This window comes from Delphinapterus leucas, chromosome 21, assembly GCF_059928025.1.
Source record: "Delphinapterus leucas isolate spDelLeu-1000000601 "Yukka" chromosome 21, BTC_Dleu_Yukka2, whole genome shotgun sequence".
NCBI classification, from domain to species: Eukaryota; Metazoa; Chordata; class Mammalia; order Artiodactyla; family Monodontidae; genus Delphinapterus; species Delphinapterus leucas.
The window spans coordinates 17,681,338-17,701,331 of NC_143149.1; the positions used below are offsets into that span (position 1 = coordinate 17,681,338).

The 19,994-nt window shown below is 36.2% G+C and overlaps 1 protein-coding gene across 1 annotated transcript in view; it reads right to left on the minus strand.

The window, feature by feature from the left end:
- Nucleotides 1–5,701: 5,701 nt before the first annotated feature.
- MICU3 (mitochondrial calcium uptake 3) overlaps nucleotides 5,702–19,994 on the minus strand; it is a 107,712-nt gene continuing 93,419 nt past the window's right edge. The window contains exon 15 of the mRNA XM_022571098.3: nucleotides 5,702–19,794. The gene's annotated coding sequence lies outside the window, so the exon portion shown is untranslated. The remainder of the gene's footprint in view (nucleotides 19,795–19,994) is intronic.

Genomic DNA, 19,994 nt, shown 5'->3' on the forward strand with positions numbered 1-19,994 from the left:
ATTAGGAGCTTTCTTCCTTTGAAGACAAGAATCTAAAGAGTCAGGAGCCATACTAAAGGGACAAGAGGTCACACTATAGATTCTTCAACCTGAGGTTTATATACAAATAATTACTTTCAAGGGATATGCAGGGAGAAACATATTTCAATACTTCACTCAAATTCCTATCCATAAAGCTAGATCTTGGGTTTAGCTTTTCATCCAATAGTGCTCGATACAGCCTTATTCTGGGATAACTCCAGCCTTTGAGCACAGGATCGTCTGTCTGCATCCAGTGGCCGTCAGGACACTTTCTGTTCTGTTGATTGAGCAGATAATAACTGGGGGACCGGAAGAATAATCGGTTATATTCAGCTCTGTTTCTGTCAAGCTGTAGGCTAGATTAGTCATGCTGGATTTTCTATATGGCAGATGTGGGAGGGGGTGGAATTAATATGTCTTGCCCAGTGGTTTGTAGAAACTGACACTGGCTCTGGTTCAAGACACTCGTTTGTCCTGAAAAAAAAAAATATATATATATATATATGTTTAATATTATTAAGTATTTCCAAGTGTTGTCAAAGACTTTAAATGTAACTTGGAGATCAAGCTCACATTGCAATTTGTTACTGTAGAAGGGAAAAAAAAATCTTACCAGGGTTTTCTCAGGCCTTTAAAAAGAGCAGGGAAAATGGAGAATAAATATTTAATGATGACATTTAACAAAAAAGTATGTTGGCTTCAGACTTGTAGTAGAAAAAAATTTTTGATTATCAGGGATTCTTCCATCAGCTAGAATATTTTCAGTGTAAGTTATTTCTTATACCTCAGAGTCTTTGAGTCTACAATTATTTTCAAGTGATACTTGGACACAGGATTCTGAATTTCTTTGGACTGTTTCACTGGTTGCTAAAACCTTTCTCCATTTGCTTATATTTCAGTCTTTTTGATAATGGGTCATGCTATGAAATGCTAGATTGGCAGTGGAATATCAGTAACCTTTATATCTGGAATATGAGACAACATGGGTTTTTTGTTTTTCAAAAACTCTATATAGTGGTTGAAGGTTCAAAATCCAAATGATTAGAGGTTTTGGATTTTATGCTTTAAACCAAATAATGGGTTTGGGTAATAAATTTTCATTCTTTTAAGCTTTCCCTTGAACTCCATAAAATAGTAACGATAACAGTGGAAGAAGTGGAAAAGACTTGACAGCTTGGAATAGTTACCTTGTGAATTGTTGGAAAGTATGTTAATAATAATGCAGAAATTATGCAGGTTTAAAATATTTTGAATGGATGTAAGAGGTAAATTGGACTTTATACACGATGTGATAATGAAACTTCTACAGTGGTAAAGATAGTTACCTATAGAAATTTATAACTACTCTTTAACTAGCAGGAATATGAATATACATACTTGAATGCAAATTCCAGTGACTTTAACGTTAAGAGCATCAGCGTTCCATTATTTGTTAAATAGACAGCACTGCAATGACTTATACTGCCTCCAACACTGGAATAAAATATCTAGTTTGGCTAAAAGTACTAATTAATTTTTTCTATAGAAAGGTCAATTATAACTATAATCATTAGAAAACAGCTAAAGTTTCCAATATATTTATAAAATTTAAAAATCATGTATCTATTGAGCCTCCTTAAATATCACTAGGCGCTTTAAAAGATAAAGTCTTTAATAAATCCATTCATTCATCCATTGAACAAATTTTGTTGACTTCCTGTTAACATTTATGATAGGTGATGGTTGCATGGTGAGCAAAAACCCAACCAAATTAAACCCAACCCAATAAGGGGCTTGCCTTGGTGAAATTCATGGTCCAGCTAAAGGAAATGTCCACTTCTACATCTCTTCCTTGAATGGGAATAACTTTATCAGGAGGGTCACTGGTGTATCATTGAAAATGTCCTTCTGGTTTGTGTACATCTGTCTATACTAATATAAAACCTGGTGTAAGATATGTATGAACAGATGCAAGAATCAGTTTGAATTGCCATGATCTAAAATGCGGGCAGTGTGTTTGTGTCTAAAAGTGTAAATGTCCATAACTAGTGTGATATCTGGACATCTTTATGTAAACAGTTTGATGCCAAAATGTATATTCCTCAAACATTGTTGATATACAGTTTTAGTATAAAGGTATAAATTGTATGTAAGAGCTTTGGAATCTTCTCATCAGAGCACCACGCAGCTATTTTAAATAATCCCCATGTGCTAGATATTTCCATTTGCTTTTCCAGATCCATCTTCTACCCTTCTTTGTGTTATGGGAGGCTCACCTTTTATTGGAAGACTCTTTCCACTCTGGATTCTGGTTGGTTCAATCAGTGGGAGGTGGACTCGTGATCTAGAGAGTCAGAGAATAACATAAGGTTGTTTGTTTCACCTCCCTGAGCCTGATCACTGAAGATCACAGCTTCTGTGAGCTACAGATACTCTTTCCCTTTGCCTCTTCAAGCCAAAGCAGGGTGAGTACCTAACTCCCTAGGGTGTTCAACCATACTCTGTCTCCTTTAATTAAATTCTCCCCAATTAATGACCACTTTCGAGTGTGTCACCTCTTCCCTACCTCTTCCGTCAGTAATATAACCCCTCACAAGTCTATCTATAAATGAGCACAGTCTATTTTTTGCTACATAGGGAAAAAAAATACATAAATGCCTACTGAATCCTTATTTATAAAGTCAGTATTATCTTTAATTACCTCTTTTAAAATAAAAAAATCGTAACAGAATTATACATTACAGAACAATTCATAAGAAAAATTTTGGAAACAGCTACATAACAGAAAATTTGAAAACGAAGAAAAATAAACCTCCCATGATTTCACCATTGTTGTTATTTTGGTATGTTTCTATCTGGTCTCTTTTTTGTGCATAATTTTTCAATGTACAATTTTCTGTTCTCATAAAGATTTCATCACAAACGTTTTTCACGTTACTATACAGGTTTCAGAATAATTTTAAATAGTTGTACAATATTCTATTCTGTAGAAGTACTGTAATTCATCAAACCATTCCTCTATTGCTAGATATTTAGTTTTTTTTTAAATTTTTCATTGGTATAACATAATGTAAATAGCTTGGCTCACATAGCATTCCCTTATATTTTATTGATTTTTTGGATACAGTCCCAGAGATAAAATTAAAGAGTTAAAGTTTGAAAAAAGTTATGCAGCTGTAGTGATTTTTTAAAAACGTCTACAAATTCTTTGATACTCCTCATTTCAAGAAGTGAAGGTTAATTCTCCTCCCCTTGAGTGTGGACCGGACTTAGTGACTTATGTCTAATGAATAGAATAAAGCAGGATTGATGGTGGATGACTTCAAAAACTAGGTAAGGGGACTTCCCTGGTGGTGCAGTGGTTAAGAATTCACCTGCCAAGGCAGGGGACATGGGTTCGAGCCCTGGTCCAGGAAGATCCCACATGCTGCAGAGCAACTAAGCCCGTGTGCCACAACTACTGAGCCTGGGCTCTAGAGCCAGCGAGCCACAACTGTTGAGCCCGCATGCCACAACTACTGAAGCCCATGCGCCTAAAGCCCGTGATCTGCAACGAGAAGCCCATGCACCACAGCGAAGTGTAACCCTGCTCGCCACAACTAGAGAAAACCTGTGCACAGCAACGAAGACCCAGCGCAGCCAAAAATAAATAAATTTATTTTAAAATAAAACTAGGTAAAAAAGACACTGTGACTTTCTCCTCTCTCTTTCAGATCACTCGCTCTGCTATGTCACGAGCAGCCCTATGGAAGAGCCCTGTAGCAAGGGACACAAGCCTCCAGTCAACAGCCATGAGAGTGAGTCTTCTTGGAAGTGGATAGTGTACCTCTGGGCAAGTCTTCTGTGTCTCAGCAGATATCCAACATAGAGAAGTTCTGATCTCAAAGAGATCTGTTAGTGTGGCATTTGTCTAATGGAGAGAATCCCAAGAAGATACATAGGAGAGCCACAAAGTTTTAAAGAGAATTATCTTCATAGAAATAGAGCCAGCTCGGACTACCAGGGACAGAGACAGTACATAATAAAAGGAGGCCTTTGGGATTCCAGACTTCTACAAGTGGGAAACCACTAAGGAAATCGCAGAGCTGCAAACACATGCTACCTTTTATGGAAAAGGAAGGATGACTAAGGTGGCAGAACCAAGAGCCCAGAGAATAGACCTAAGAGCCATGGAGAATTATTCCCAGGCAGGAGTAATACTAAATCTTTATCAAGAACTTCCAGCACTTTAACATACTTCCAGAAATGCTATCAACCATTGACTCCTTCATTCCTCCAGTTTCCTGCCTTTTAAAGAAGAATGCCTATAATGGCTATCTATCTCTGTTCCACCACTGTACAATATATTGTATATTGGTTTTTGTTTTTTTTGGTGTGTGTGTGTGTGTGTGTGTATGGCAGGGGGAGCAGGTAACTTGTCTTGTTCGTTCACACATTTTCAGGTTGAAAGGAACTGTACTCAGGGACCTGTACTTAAGGACTATACCCAAGGAGCTTCATCCATACCAGGAACTGATTTAGATTCTGGAGTTCGAGCTAATGCATTAGATCTTGTGGACCTTGGGAGTGGTGAGTATATTTTGCAGGTGGGAAGAATGTAAATAATTTGTGGCCAGAGGATGGACTCTGGTGGTTTTAAATGTCTCCTCAAATTCTTTGACATTCCTCCCTTCAAGAGGCAGAGTCCAATTCCTCTTCTTGCGAGTGTGGTTGGATTTAATGACTAATTTTTAATAAACAAGATATAGCAGAACTGAGAGAGGGAAACTTTAGAAACTAGGTTGTAAAAATGCATTGTGCCTGTCTTCTCTATCTTGGATCATTTGTTCTTGGGGAAGTGAGCTGTCGTGTCATGAGCACCCCTGTGGATTGGTCCAGGTGGCAAGGAACAGAGTCCTCCAACCAAGAGCCATGTGAGTAAGCTTGCTTGGAAGTTGATCCCTCAGTTCCGGCCATGTCTTCAGATGACTGCAGTCCTAGCTGTCAGCTTGATTGGTCATCATGAGGGACCCTGAGCCAGAATCACCCAGCTAAGCTGCTCCTGAATTCCTGACTCTCAGAAATTGTGTGAGATAATAAATGTTTTCTTAGACCACTTCATTTTGGGGTAATTTGTTATGCAGCCACAACTAATATAGTAGCAAAGAAAATGTTGTTTTGTAGCATTTGTCTACATAAGTTCAAATATGAGGGATTTAGTGAGCATACCAATTCCTGATAATCATGGCAAATTATTGTCACTTAAGCTGCATGGAACGAGTTGGTGAGAGACATGGGGAGAACAAAGAGGAAGAGAAAGGAGAGGGGAAAGAAGAGAGGAGAGAAGAGAGAAGGAATAAAAGAGAAAAAGTAAGAGAGGGACATGGGGAAGGTGACTGTTGTCCTAGTTTACCAGGATAGTCCAATTTGTGGTGCTATCCTGGTGTAATTATGCAGGAGCCCTCTTTCACTTTCAAAGTGTCCTGGGAGCTTCCCTGGTGGCTCAGTGGTTGAGAGTCCGCCTGCTGATGCAGGGCACGTGGGTTCGTGCCCCGGTCCGGGAAGATCCCACATGCCGCGGGGCGGTTAGGCCCGTGAGCCATGGCCGCTGAGCCTGCGCGTCCGGAGCCTGTGCTCCGCAACGGGAGAGGCCACAGCAGTGAGAGGCCCGCGTACCGGGAAAAAAAAAAAAAAAAAAAAAAAAAGAAATGCTTAGCCTCGTGTCCAGCATATAAAGAGAAGCTATATGTATAGAGCATATGTATATACTGTACTAAGCATTTTAAGTGCATAATATATATGAGGACTATATGTTAGCGACTGTCAGCATTTACTATCATAGAAGGCAAATTCATTTCATTGAGGCTGAAGTACTTTAGTTGTTGGGATGTGTGTTTTACTAGGAAGCTCTCAAGTATGTGAGTGATTGTATTTATTAATTTTAATACTGGAAGGCAGAGACACAGTTTAGGAAATATGTGAAGGAGTAAAGTAATAGGCAAAGACTGTATTTGCTTTTCAGGCTTGATATGCCTTACTTTGTTTATTTATTCATTCATTCATAGATTCACCCACTTATTCTTTCAACAGATTTGTATTGACCAGATCCCAGGTACTATGCTAAGCACAGGATTGAGCAAGGCTTTTCAACAAGAATAAAGCTTTATTCCCACTTCTTAAAGGAAAATATTACATTAAAAAAATTAAAAAGGGGCTTCCCTGGTGGCGCAGTGGTTGAGAGTACGCCTGCTGATGCAGGGGACACGGGTTCGTGCCCCAGTCCGGGAAGATCCCACATGCCGCGGAGCGGCTGGGCCCGTGAGCCATGGCCGCTGAGCCTGCGCGTCCGGAGCCTGTGCTCCGCAGCAGGAGAGGCCACAGCAGTGAAAGGCCCACATACCGAAAAAAAAAAAATTAAAAAGGTGTTTGTGTGGGAATATGAGTGACAAGGGATCTGCAGCCAAATTTAAATACATACATATATACATATACATACATATATATATATATATGTTTTTCGGGTTGTCTGGATTTTATTCTAAATTAGCTTTGAGCAATGGAAGCTATTTTCTGCTATAAAAAGCAATGTATTTTAGTTTTGACTTCTTGTTGTTTTTTTGAAAACCAAGAGTCAGAAAATCCAAATTATGCGAATATATAATTTGGAATGCTGAAATATCAGCAGAAGGAGCTTACAGAGAGAGAGAATTTTTTGTTTTAGCTGTAGGCATTCCTCTTTTCTGTTTTTAGAAACAAGAAAAACTAGTAGACAGAAACAGTCCTAGGTACATGGACTATATATTTCACATGCACGGCATAAAATATTCATTAAATTAAGTAGGTGCCCAGAAACCAAGAAAATTTAATAGATGAAGATGGTGACAACAACTAAAGTAGGAACCATGTACAGGATAGGGTTAAAGTGCTTAGCCATATTTACCAAAAGAGATTTTAAAAAGATATTTTCTTTTCACTATTTTTAGTCCACTTTAATAATAAGTACCACTTTATATTTTTCAATCGTCCATGAATTTTTACCTTTGTGTTCATCTTCAAGGTCAAGTTTATGAACATGATTACAAATAAGCAAATTCTAAATGAATAGGAGTATTATTTTAGGAATAATAACTAACATTGATGGTGTGTTTGCTAAAGTCAGTACTCTACAGGCAGTTCCCCCTTTACTTCTCACAGCCACCCTAAGACTCAGCTGCTCTGTTACCCCATTTTATATACAAAGAAGCTGAGGTGTGGAAAGTGTAGTAAGAACCTTGCTTAACTACAAAGGCAGGGAGTGACAGAGCCAGGATCTGAACTCGGGAAGGCTGACTCAAGAGCCCTTGCTTAACCATGCTGTGCTGAATGGATGGGCTAAATGCATTTCACCTGTTTATGCATATTTTCCAATATATCCTTTTTGATATAGTTATGTCATCTTGAATTCTGCTTTTAGTGTTTGCTCATCTTCTCAATTCTATGCAAAGATCATTTAACTTTATAATTAAGCAAGTCCACATCTGTCTGAATGATACACCGACTCATTCATTTAGTTGAAAGGGTGAAACCAAATCGATTTTTAAAAATACCATAGGAACCTCATTGAAAAATTTCATGAATCACCTTAATGGAAAATAGTACCAGGATATCTAGTACAGAGAACCTCAGACAACTGCTTTTTGAAAAGTGCTAATCAACCACATATTCATCTTGAATGAAAATGCCTCTCTAGCAAGACACTGTGTGACAACAGTAATTACCGAAGTACCAGTTGTGGGAGCCATTGCTATGGCTTTTAAAGAATTGTTCCTTGCCCTTTTCTTCTGTGTTTGAAGATGATGATTTGTCTACTTATTATTAAGGTGACCAGTATTCTTTCCAGCATTGGGTACATTAAAGCAGAAGGTGACTTTATTTGCTAGTTCTTACTTTTTTTTTCCCCAGCTGTCATTCATTTCCTTCCTTTAATTTGTCCCAAGGTTAGGTTATCTTTTGGTTAGGTTATCTATTACAGTCATTTGCCCATAGCCCACAGCGCAAACCCACAGTTAGGGTATGTTCTGTGTGTCCTTTAAACCCCTGTTTTTATCAAAATACCTTCTGCCTCATGTGAAATTTAAACATGTTATACTATCTTGCTATGATTTATTCTTTATAAATTTACATTCTGCTGGAGTTATAGCTTACCTTTGTACATTTTTTTAAAAAGTGAACCTACTTGGAATTTTGTTAAGTAGAGTCCCTAAGTCGTATTGTTGATACTCAGGTGGTCAGTTCAGGCAGTTCATCGTAAACTGCTCTCTAGACATCAAGTTCTCCTAGGCCTTAATGCTACGCTGTTGCCATAAACCTCCGGTATCATAAGCAGCACACTTACCATCTTAGCATTCTTTTCTCTTCTGTTTTCTCTAACACAAAAACCATTTTCTCCATTATAGTTTTGAGAAAATCAATATCCACTTTCAAGTAGCATAAAATGGTACTCTTTTCTTCCTGTGTTTCTTACCATCCCGTATCTCACCAAACCCACAGACACCCCTGCACACTGGCCCAAATGTCCACATTCCAGGGAGGGACCAGCTACATAATTTTTGGAGTCTCATGCAAAATGAAAATGCAGGGCTCTTTGTTCAACAAAGCAGGAAAAAGTGCTACGTTATTACAATAGAAAACTTTTTCTTTCTTCCATAGTCTCTCTTTCAACATGTCATGATGTTTTTAATTTGCTATTTAATGTCATTTTAAGTAACTAAAACTTTAGTTATTAGCATGACTTTTACCATTCATCTTTATATTGTACAATGTCTGTTTAAAGTGCAAATATCAGAGCATTTACCTTCTATGTGAAATTGCCAAAATTACGTAATTCGTATTTAATGGCACAGCTTCTGAGAATGCTTCTGAGGCATCTTGAGTCAGACTCAGGAAGGCTGGGAGGAGGAAGAGAAGGTCCATCCAGCATGAAGCAAGCCAAAGGCATGCTCCTTCTGCTACGGGGTTGCTTCCAAGGTGAGTGTGGACCCTCACAGGTGTCCTGGGTCCCCATCCCATGACTCAGGATGCACATACACTTGCTCACACCAGCTGCTGGACTGATGCTCTGTGCTTCAGCTGGGGGAGCACCCTGGGGAAGTTCAGGCAGACATTTCTTCTTCCTATAGGCATGATACCCCAACCCACAGTGAATCAGCCACCCCCAGGGTATCAAAACCTCGGAGTTAGAAAGCTCTAAGTACTGGGATTAGGAATATGGGATAAAGGCTCATCTCCACCAACCTGTGGCCTTTGGCTGGCTGCCAGCTGATGCACCGTGGCTAGCACTGCCAGTCCAGAGCAGGATGGTCTCCACTATACTCTGCCCCAAGACTCTGACGGTGTGGGTGCCCTTCCCCATTCCTACACCTAGAGCCCTGGGCAGGGGTGGGGAGGGTGAAGCTGGGCAAAGCAGCGGGTAGCCAAGAACCCATCCTTGGGAGTGGGAAGGAGGAGGCCTGGGTGTGAGCAGAGGCTCCAAGCCCCTGCACAAGCTCCATCGGCCCACTGACTTCATTTACAAAACAGAAATTCAAAGATAACATTATTAAGAATTTCAAGATGGTAACTGCAAATTATACAGATTTACTTTATGTGAATTATCTCATCTCATCTCATCCCTGTAACATGGGGCAGATACAATTTTTAGCCCCAATTTAGAGATAAGGAACCTGATACAGGGAAGGCAACTTGTCTAAGACCAGGAAATGAAAAGAATGGTCTACTATGATCAGAGTTTATTACAATAACATGGGATAATTTAAAACTAGGAAGCCTGTAAAGCAGATATATTGCATGTGGAGATCAAATTGGAAAAATGTATAATCACGTCAGCCAAAGCTGAAAAGGCATTTGAGATGATTCAACACTCATTCCTTTTTCCAGACTCTTTCAAATTCAGGAAATAAAGGATAGTTTCTTAACAAGATAAAGTATTTGTCTCAACTCAACAGGAAAATATTATGCTTAACTTGAAACATTAGATATAATCCTATTGAAACAGGAAATCAAAGGATTCCTGCTATCGCTATTAGTATTTTACATTGTTCTGAAAGCTATAATCAACACAAAAATACAGGAAATAGAAATAAGAGCAATAATACAGGAATGGCAAAGACGGTAACCGTCATCTGCATATAGTATGACTGGCCAACAGAAAACTAAGAGACTCAACAGAAAATAATGTCAGAACTACTAGGGGTCAGTTTAATGGCTGAATAAATCAAACTGCTTTTCTATATACCAACAGTAATTGGATAGAGAATCTAATGGGAAAAAATCCTACTCTTAAAAGCAATAGTAAGTATGTAGGATCTAGAAAAGACCTTATGAAGTGTATGACCTAGATAGTGAAAGCCATAGATCTTGAGAATAAATAATTGGAATAACTGTTCCTGGATGGGATGAAAATATTATAAAGATGTTGTAATGGTTAATTTTTTTTTTTTTTTTTTTTGGTGTCATCTTGCCTGGGTCATGGAGTACCCAGATATTTGGTCAAACATTCTGGGTGTTTCTGTGAGGGTGTTTTTGGATGAGATTAACATTGAAATCAATAGACTGAATAAAACAGATTAGCTCTCTAAGGTGGTGGGCCTCATCCGATCAGTTGAAGACCTGAATAAAACAAAAGGGCTAACTAACTCTCCCCCAAGTAAGAAAGAATTCCCGCTGCCTGACAACCTTTGAACTGAAACACTGGCTCTCGAGCCTGCCAGCCTTCAGGCTGGAAGTAAACCAACGGCTCTCTTGGTTCTCGGGACTTCAAGTGCAGGTTGGAACCATACCATTGGCTCTCTTGGATTTCCAGCTTGCTGACTCACCCTGCAGATCTTGGGACTTGTCAGGCTCCATAATCTTGTGAGCCAATTCCTTATAATAATAAATCTGTTTCTCTGTATATCTACATCCTATTGGTTCTGTTTCTGTGGAGAACCCTAATACAGGTGTCAGTTCTTTCCAAATTTATCATTTCAAAGTGACCCCAATAAAAACACTATTTGGAGGAGATATGATTCTAAACATATCTATATATGTTTATATATGTTCTAAAGTTAATGTGAAAGGATAAACAAGTAAGAACAGTTAAGAAATTTTTTGAAGAGAAGAGAAATCTGTGTGTGGCTGTTGAGAGGGGGAGATAGACTAGTTTTAGGAACTATGAAAACATTGTAAATAATTAAAACAATGTGGTTACAAGCATAGCCAGACTCTTAACACAGATTCAGGTATGTAAAAATACTTAAAAATAATTTGCATTCTATTAGATGGCAAAAAGGAAGAATTATTCTGTAAATAGTGCTGGATAAATTGGCAGGGAAATCTAGAGTTGGGGCCTCATTTTTTTAAAACCATGTAACAAAATTAATCCCAAGTGGATTTTTTTTTTTAGTTAAATACAAAGAAAATATAAGCCATAAAAATATATGACAGAATATTTATCAAATTGGGAGCTTAAAATTTCTAAGCTTAAAAGCAATGGAGGAAATGGCAAATAAGATCATATTCAAATACATAAAATTTATATATTATATACTAGTCAATTCTCCATTATTCTAATAATTCTTTATATTACACTTCCCTGTTTAAATCATGTGTTACTTTGTCTTCTGACCAGATCCCAACTAATACAACTGGTAATTCTCGTTGCCTTCACATGTGTTTTGTCTGATATTAATATAACCACTGCAGTTTCTTATTGTTAGTGTTTACATTGTATTCTTTTATCTATCACTTTACCTGTAGCCTATCCATGTCTTTATATCTAAAGTACATCTTTTCTAGGTAGCAAATGATCTTCATAAAATAATTGAGCTATTAATTGGAATATTTAGTGAACTTACATTTAATGTAATAATTGGTTGAATTTATACAATCATTTTGCTATTTTTAAATTTATCATCCTAGTTTTCTTTGTTTCCCCCTTTACTGCCTTACTTTGGGTTAGTCAGTATCTTTTTATTATTGCATTTTAATTCATCTATGTTTCCATGGGTTAAAATACGCATTGACTGAATGAATATTATATCATTGCACTATACTGTAAGACTCTTAGAACAGGATACTTCCACTTACCCCTTTCTGTGCTTTATGATATTATTGAACATTTTAATGATAAACTCCACACTACATTGCTCTTTTTGCTTTAACCAGTTGATTACTTTTTTATATGTTTAAGATAAAAAATTTTATATTTGCTAGAAATTTACCATTTATGGCAAACTTCATTATTTTGAACAGATCAAAATTTCTGGCTGGTTTCATTTCCCAAGAGCCTGAAGAATTTCTTTTAACTTTTCTTATAGTACAGGTCTGCTGGTTTCAGGCTGTCTGATACTTATCTAAAGTTGTCTTTATTTCACTGTTATTTTTAAAGGGCTATTTTGCTGAATATCGTATTCTAGGTTGCATTTCCTTTTTTTCTTTCCATACTTTAAAGATGTTACACCACTATCTTTTGCTCTCCATTGTTACTGATGAGAAGCCAGCAGTTATTCTTATCACTAACCCTGTGTATAATGTATCTTTTGTCTCTGGATCCTTTCAAGATTAAAAAAATTTTTTTTGGCTTTTCAGCAATTTGGCTAGGATATGACCAGGTGTAGGTTTCTTTATTAGGGTTTGCTGGACTTCTTGAAACTATAGTTTATGTATTTCTTCAAATTTGGAAAAATTTTGGCCATTATCTCTTTATTTTTCTGCTCCCCAGCCCACCCTTCTCCTTCTCCTTCTCCTTCAGGATCTGTAATTACACTTATGGTTGACTGCTTTGTGTGGTCACTGATGCACTACCGTTTTCTGTTTTGTCTCCACCGCCCCCCCAGTAACTTTCCCTCTTTGTGCATCAGTTTGGATAATCTGTATTTATCTGCCTTCAAGTTTACTGATCCTTTCTTACTCTGTCTCCAATCTTCTATTAAGTCCATACAATGAATTTTTATTTTAATATATTTTCCAATCCTGGAATTTCCATTTGGTTATTTTTTGTACTTTAATTTTTCTGTATATAATTTCCATTTCTTCTCTCATTATGTCCATCTTTTCCTTTAAACTTCTCAATGTATTTATAAGAGCTTTTAAAGTTTGTATCTACTAAGTCAAACATTTGTTTCCGTGGGTTGCTTTTTCCCCTGGTTAAGGGTCACATTTTCTTGCTTAGCATATATAAAACTTGTCTGCTTTATAGTGGTTGCTGTGGATATTACGTTATCAGAAATAGGATTTTTGTTGTTTTCCTTTAAAGAGTACTGAATTTTGTTTTGGCAGGTAGTCACTATACTGGTAGATCCGCTTGTTCCAATTGAGGATTAATTTTAGGTTTTATTAGGGTCCAGAGTCACCCTTACTCTAGAGTGGTCTTACTCCTAAGGCATGTCTTTAATTCTTGGGTTGTTCAGTGAGGCCTTTACACTCTGGCTGATTTGAACTCCAATGTCTCCCAGCCCCGTGTGACCTTAAGTGGCTGTTTTCTCATCTCATTTCTTCCATCTTCTATTTTCTGTTTGGGCTTCACTTCCCTCTGCTGAAAGTGCTTCCAGGCAGCAAGCCAGAGTGAATGTAGAAGTCACCACATGAGTGTCCTTTCTCTCAAGGACAAAAGCCTTGAAGTGTCTGTTGTGCAATGTTGTAGTTTATGATGGAACAATACCAGTTAGTCACGACTGGACTCAAAACTCTTGATTGAGGTTTTGATTTCAGCAATTAAATTTTCTTAGAAATTCTACCTCATAAGTGTATCTGTGTAATTCCTATAGTTTTAAAAAAAACTCGTTGTAATTTCATAGTTTGTTTCATACATAGCTCTTACGCATTCTGTCTTCGGTTCCAACAACTGCATTCTTTGGGGTCTAAATTTATTAGTTGATTCTCACTAATAGTGGCAGGCCTTATCTGGATTTGGTAGTCTTTGTTTAAGAGGTCAAGCTTGATTGTAATCAAGCATCTCTCTTTGTGTACATACGTGTCTCAGGACACTTCAGGACCTCCTTCAGGATTTTAGCTTAGAGGAAGGGGTCTCAGATTCAGGTTCTCCACCTCGTTGCTGTTTCAAGGCTGAATATACACAGATATGGTCAGTACAGAATTCTGACCTCAGGGAAATCCTATCCCTGCACAAAGCCTGCAGGCTCCCTATCATTCTAGTTTCAAGCACCTGTGAACTTTGTTGCTCTGGCCTGAGGTCCTCACCTATGCTCCTGATTATTTCCAGCAAGTCCAATTCAGGCTCCAAGCTACCTTAGTCTACCTGGTTATTTGGGGCTCAGCTCTTGGATTTTAAAAATTTCATTTTTACTCTTTTCTTTGAAGGGAGAAATCCCTGGAAACCTGAAATGCTTCAGTGTATATTGTGTTTGTGCAGGGGTGGGGGGTGTCTAGCTATTGTGGAGGAGAAGTTAACCTCTAAGTTTCTAAAACCTCAAGTATTAGGGAGCAAAAACACATGTATTAACATTATAATCAGAAAAATAACAAAAAGGACAACAGGTATCTGTATCTGAATTATTAATGTACAATTCATGTGGTAAGTAATCACTATGAGAAATTGAGTTATTAGTATAATCTATTCATCATTTTTGTGTTGCTTAATTTATTTCTCAAGTTCAAATACTAGCTAAAGGATACTTTCCATAGACTGAATCTTTGTAAATTTTAGAAAAATATATTTAAGTTGACAAATGAAGGCTGACATTTGGCTATGCTTTAATAGGCTGAACACCAAGCAAATCCTATTCCTTTATTTGTTCATTTGGCAGTAAGTCTTGACATCACCTTCTCCTCTTTCTTAAATTTGCTTACTTAGCAGGGCACAATGCAGTTTTGATGTGCAATCTGATTTCAAAAGAATCTTTGAGACAGCTAATCTTCTGTACACTCACTGTAATTAAATATTACAGCACAAATGGTACATAAGATACTCACCTTCTTGAGAACCTCTTAGCACCAAAGAGCAGTGAAATAAAAAAGTATAGATTTTCAGAGTGGTTTTTGTAGATTTTTCAGCTTGAACTTTTAACTCTTATAGCACCTAGAGCTTACAAGGAATAAAGCATTAAATACCACAGATCACAAATATCTTTATTAGTTGTCTTTCCTTCTGTCCTAAATTCTCATTTTATCACAGTTTAAAATCTGCTAGAGGACAAATCTGCTTACCTTCAAGCTACTTGCTTCATCCCTGAAAATATGCGATAGAAAATGCCATACTTAATTAGGCTAATAATCAAGTTCAGTTCTTGGTCTCTTTGGTAAATGTCACCAAAATATGTCTTGTAGGAGAGTATGTCTGCTATCTTTAACTTTAAAATCCAATAACTGATATTCACTGACGTTCCTTTATCAATTAATCTCTTCCTCATCTCTACCACCCAAGCTTAAACATGTGGTAGTTCCATAAGTTCAAAATCACCATTATACATGTATTTTTCTTAAAACTATCTCTATCTGCCTCAAGAAGAAGTAACCAAACTCTGGATTTGGTGAATAAATCCATCCAGCACATGACCTTCATGATTTAGTCCCACTTTTCCCAGACTGAGGTCCTAAGTTTTAAAAATGTGCTTTTCTTGAAAAAGTAAACAAAGACATGGTAAAAATACTCAAACAGCTCAATAACAGCTCATTAAATATATGAGCTTATGGCCCCCTTTATTAAATATATCTATGGCTCCATCTTCAAAGGGCCTCTGAACAAAACAGCAGCTAGGCTGTGGACTAACAGGCAGGAGAAATCTGACCAAAGAGAAAAAGACCTAGCAATACTGACAGTCAAAGCCCCTCATATGAAATGGCCCAGCCAGAAGAGCAATGAGTGGAATCCATTGGCCAAAAGCTCACTCCATGCACACAGAGCTTGTAGTTTGTTTTAAAATATGAACATATAACAAAAGATTACCAGATATTTGAGAAAAACCTCTAATATGAGACACCTAAAACACAAACAGAAAAATGGAATGAGGCAATGAAGGGAGAAGAAAACTTCAAAGAAACTGAAATTAAATAATCAGAGACAGAATTAAAAGCTGCTGAATACGCAAAACAAGCACAGGAGACAATAAAAAGGTAAATTCAGAGAAAAAAAATTTTCTTCCTATATATATATATACATACCTATGATACAGACTAATTTACAAATTAGGTACAGTAACTAATAATAAAATAGAACACTTGTAACAACATACTGTAATAATAGTTATGTGAATGTGGTCTCTCTCTCTCAAAATATTTTCTTGTATAAATTAAATGTCTTTTCCATCTTAACGGAGCATTTACTACAGTCTGTGGCTGTAACTTTTGCAGTTTGAGGTGTGACAGTATAACTAACATGAATTTCTTTTTCTTTCTTCACAATTTCAGAAATAGAAGATTCGTTCCTACCATAGGTATTAGCAACCTCAGCATAGTTTTCTTTTCCTTATTAAGTTGAAAACTTTTTTTTTTTTTGCGGTACGCCGGCCTCTCACTGCTGTGGCCTCTCCCGTTGCGGAGCACAGGCTCCGGACGCGCAGGCCCAGCGGCCATGGCTCACGGGCCTAGCCGCTCCGCGGCGTGTGGGATCCTCCCGGACTGGGGCACGAACCCGCGTCCCCTGCATTGGCAGGCGGACTCTCAACCACTGAGTCACCAGGGAAGCCCAAGTTGGAAACTTTTACCTTCTCACTTAAAGGAAGCACTTTACAGCTTCTCTTTAATATATCCAAATTACTAGCATCACTACTCTTGCACGTTGGGTCCATTATTAAGTAAAATAAGGGTCACCTGAATGTAAACACTGTGATACCATGACATCCATCTGATAACCAAGACGGCTACTAAGTGACTAAAGGATGGGATACACTGGGCAAAGGGACGATTCACAACCCAGGAAGGACATAGTGGGATTTCATCATGTTACTCAGAATGGTGAGCAAGTTAAAACTTATGGATTTTTTATTTCTGGAATTTTCCATTTAATATTTTTGGACCCAGGTTGACCACGAGTAACTGAAACCACGGGAAGTGAAGCCATGGATAAGGGGGGACTACTGAAATGTATTTTGAAAATTGGTAAATTTCTAGGAGTTGTCTTAGTAAGATGATACCTACAAAATACCAACATTAGTGAAACGGGCTGCTGCAGTGTTGGTTTAATGATTTTAAACCATTTAAACAGTTAGTCTGTAAAGGAAAATTGATATTCCATTCACATGTAAACTTTCTGAAAGTTTTCCAATACCAATGATAATATTTTATCAATATAATGTATGAATTCCTATTATACACTTTGAGAGGCTTTATGGCTCTATGATGTATTTACTTACAGAAGTGTTGATGAGATTAATTTCTTGGCATGTATTGCTATAGCAGAGGGCATAAAATCAATGGAGGTTTGGTAATCAACAAAGATTGTCAAAGTTTATACGTGACATTTTTCAGAAAGACGTTAGTCCACAGATATACAGAAAAGCAAAGTACTAAATTTCTTGATTCAAGAGCAAGTATATTTATTTTAAGATAACATAAGAATGTAAGACAGGTCACTTTACATAAGAACAATCAACTGGAACTTAAATGAAATTCATAATAAGAAATGATTCTGAGAATTACCATAAACCTTTCATCATAAAGTCTTCTGTAAAGAGTATGATACTAAAATTTCATGTATAGCTTCATCTTTCCAAGGAATAGTTTGTAGAAGGAAATACTGAGAATAGCATACATGTATTTAGTACATTACTATTTTCAAAGCACTTAAAATTTTTAAAATTGATGTAAACAACAGTCCAGTGAGATATTTTTACCTCCCATTTTATAGATGATAAAGTTCAAGAGTGATAATATGTGGAGAATCACCATAATTTACTACTCTTTTCCATTTTAATTGATCAGAATATTTTATTTATTTGCATTTTAATATTATGCTGCAGTCTTATAAGCAGATGAGTATCCACTCACTCTGATAAGCAATAAAGAATAAAGGTTACTATGTAGTATTCCTTGGGAGAATGGCAGAATTATAAAGAATCTTAATGAGCTAATTCAGTTTTTAATATCTATTTATAGGACTGTTCTAAATAGCAATTTTTCCATATATGCAGGATAATTTAGTTCATAATTAAAGATAAAAGTAAGTTGCATTTTTTCCATTCTTTTAGATAGCAAATAATATTGAGAACATTCAGTGTAAGGTAAAATAGAGCTGGGGCACGTTAAATGAGAAGGTAGATATTTTCATTTAGTTAATCAACTGAATCAACCTGCAAAGCAGGTGAAATTATACTATATGAAATCCTAAAACTGATGAATCACATATTTCTATGTCAATGTAATAAATAATATCAGATAAAGAATGTAAAAAGTCTAAAAATGCATTGTCAATGCTAACAACATATTCTTGGGAATAACATTACTTTTATAAATAGGCTGATGCAGAACTATCAATTTCACGTTTAATAACAAAAACAAAGTCAGTATTTCCTATTTTCATATATAAAAGCAAGATAACAGTTGGAGTGTGTGCAGTTTATATTTAGTACATCTTAGAAGATAAATGAACCTATCTTCCCCATACAGTATAATTTAAATTCATTGTTCTATTTTTGCATAGTAACTTTTTATAAACTACATTTTTTTAATTGAACAGATTTCCATTAAATCCTATCAAGTTATTTTCTCCAGGAGAAAATCTAATTTTGCTGTTTTTCAATAGAAAGTTTATCTTTTCTCCTTTAAGACGTTTTGAAATAACAAATTCTATTTAAAGTATTCATGATTACTGGCTGTTTGGCATTACTTTAACATGTGGTCCTTTCGCAAGAAACAAATATTAACTTCTACCTAATATATACTTCAGTCTGCTAAACCATTTTATATTAATCTTTTATAATACTCATTTTGACACCACAGACACACAATAACAATATGTGATAAGTTACAGAGCCTCAAGATATTATTTTTACTGTTATTAACATGTACCATCTGCTATCAGGAGCTGCACCATGTTTAAAACAATAATGACAATAACAGTGACTACTGCTACAAAAACTACCACTGTTTCTACCATTAATGTATGAGTTTTTTTGAGAAAAAAATTTACATTTTAAGTTACTGTATACATAAAATAATATCAGACATTCTGTTGACTTTGGTAAATGAACAAAAACTTTAAAAAAGACTTTATATGATTCAAACAATATATGTTAATTAAGCAATTTTAAAAGTTAAAAGTACAGTGTAAACCATCATATTGTATAGTAGCTTAATTTCTATTTGTGTTTCAAAATTACTTCAATGAAATTAAAAGCCTGGAGATCTATTAACAATTCTAAGGGCCCTAAGATAAATCTCAAGGAATATTCATTTTCTGATAATAAGTTCAGTCTAAAACCAAAAATATGTTGCTGTTCATTTTTAAATGATCTAGATTCCGGGAGTCATACATTATTTTGAAATGAGACAAATTTCTAATAAATTTTTTAAAAAATTAAAATACATTCTTATATAGTCACTGGAAGAATCCGAAGGGAATGAAAAAGTGCAGAGTTCAGTAAATCAAGTCAAAAGCTCAACATGATAACACGTAACGTTAGTAATTAGTAAGAAGATGCATGATAACACGTAACATTAGTAATTAGTAAGAAGATGCATCTTATATTCAAAAATTCAGTTAAAGAAAAAATTATAATTAGCATTTCACCTTTTCCTTCATTTACACAAGTTCTGATCTCAGACCTGCTTCCGCCCTCTGAAGTTTTTGCTTCTTGCACTTTCAAGCAGATAATAATCCTTTAAACTTTGCTTTAGAAGTACCTAATTAAAAAAATATATGTAATACATAAAAGTAACATTTTTTAGGATGAAATTCGGAGGTAACAGCATTAATCATTATAATAATGACAGGAAACAGTAAGGCACATGATAAAAACACGCAACAGCAAGTATAAGAATCAAAGACTTAATCATAAACTATTTCCTTAAATTTAAAGGTTCAGTGTTTTGTTTAGTAACTT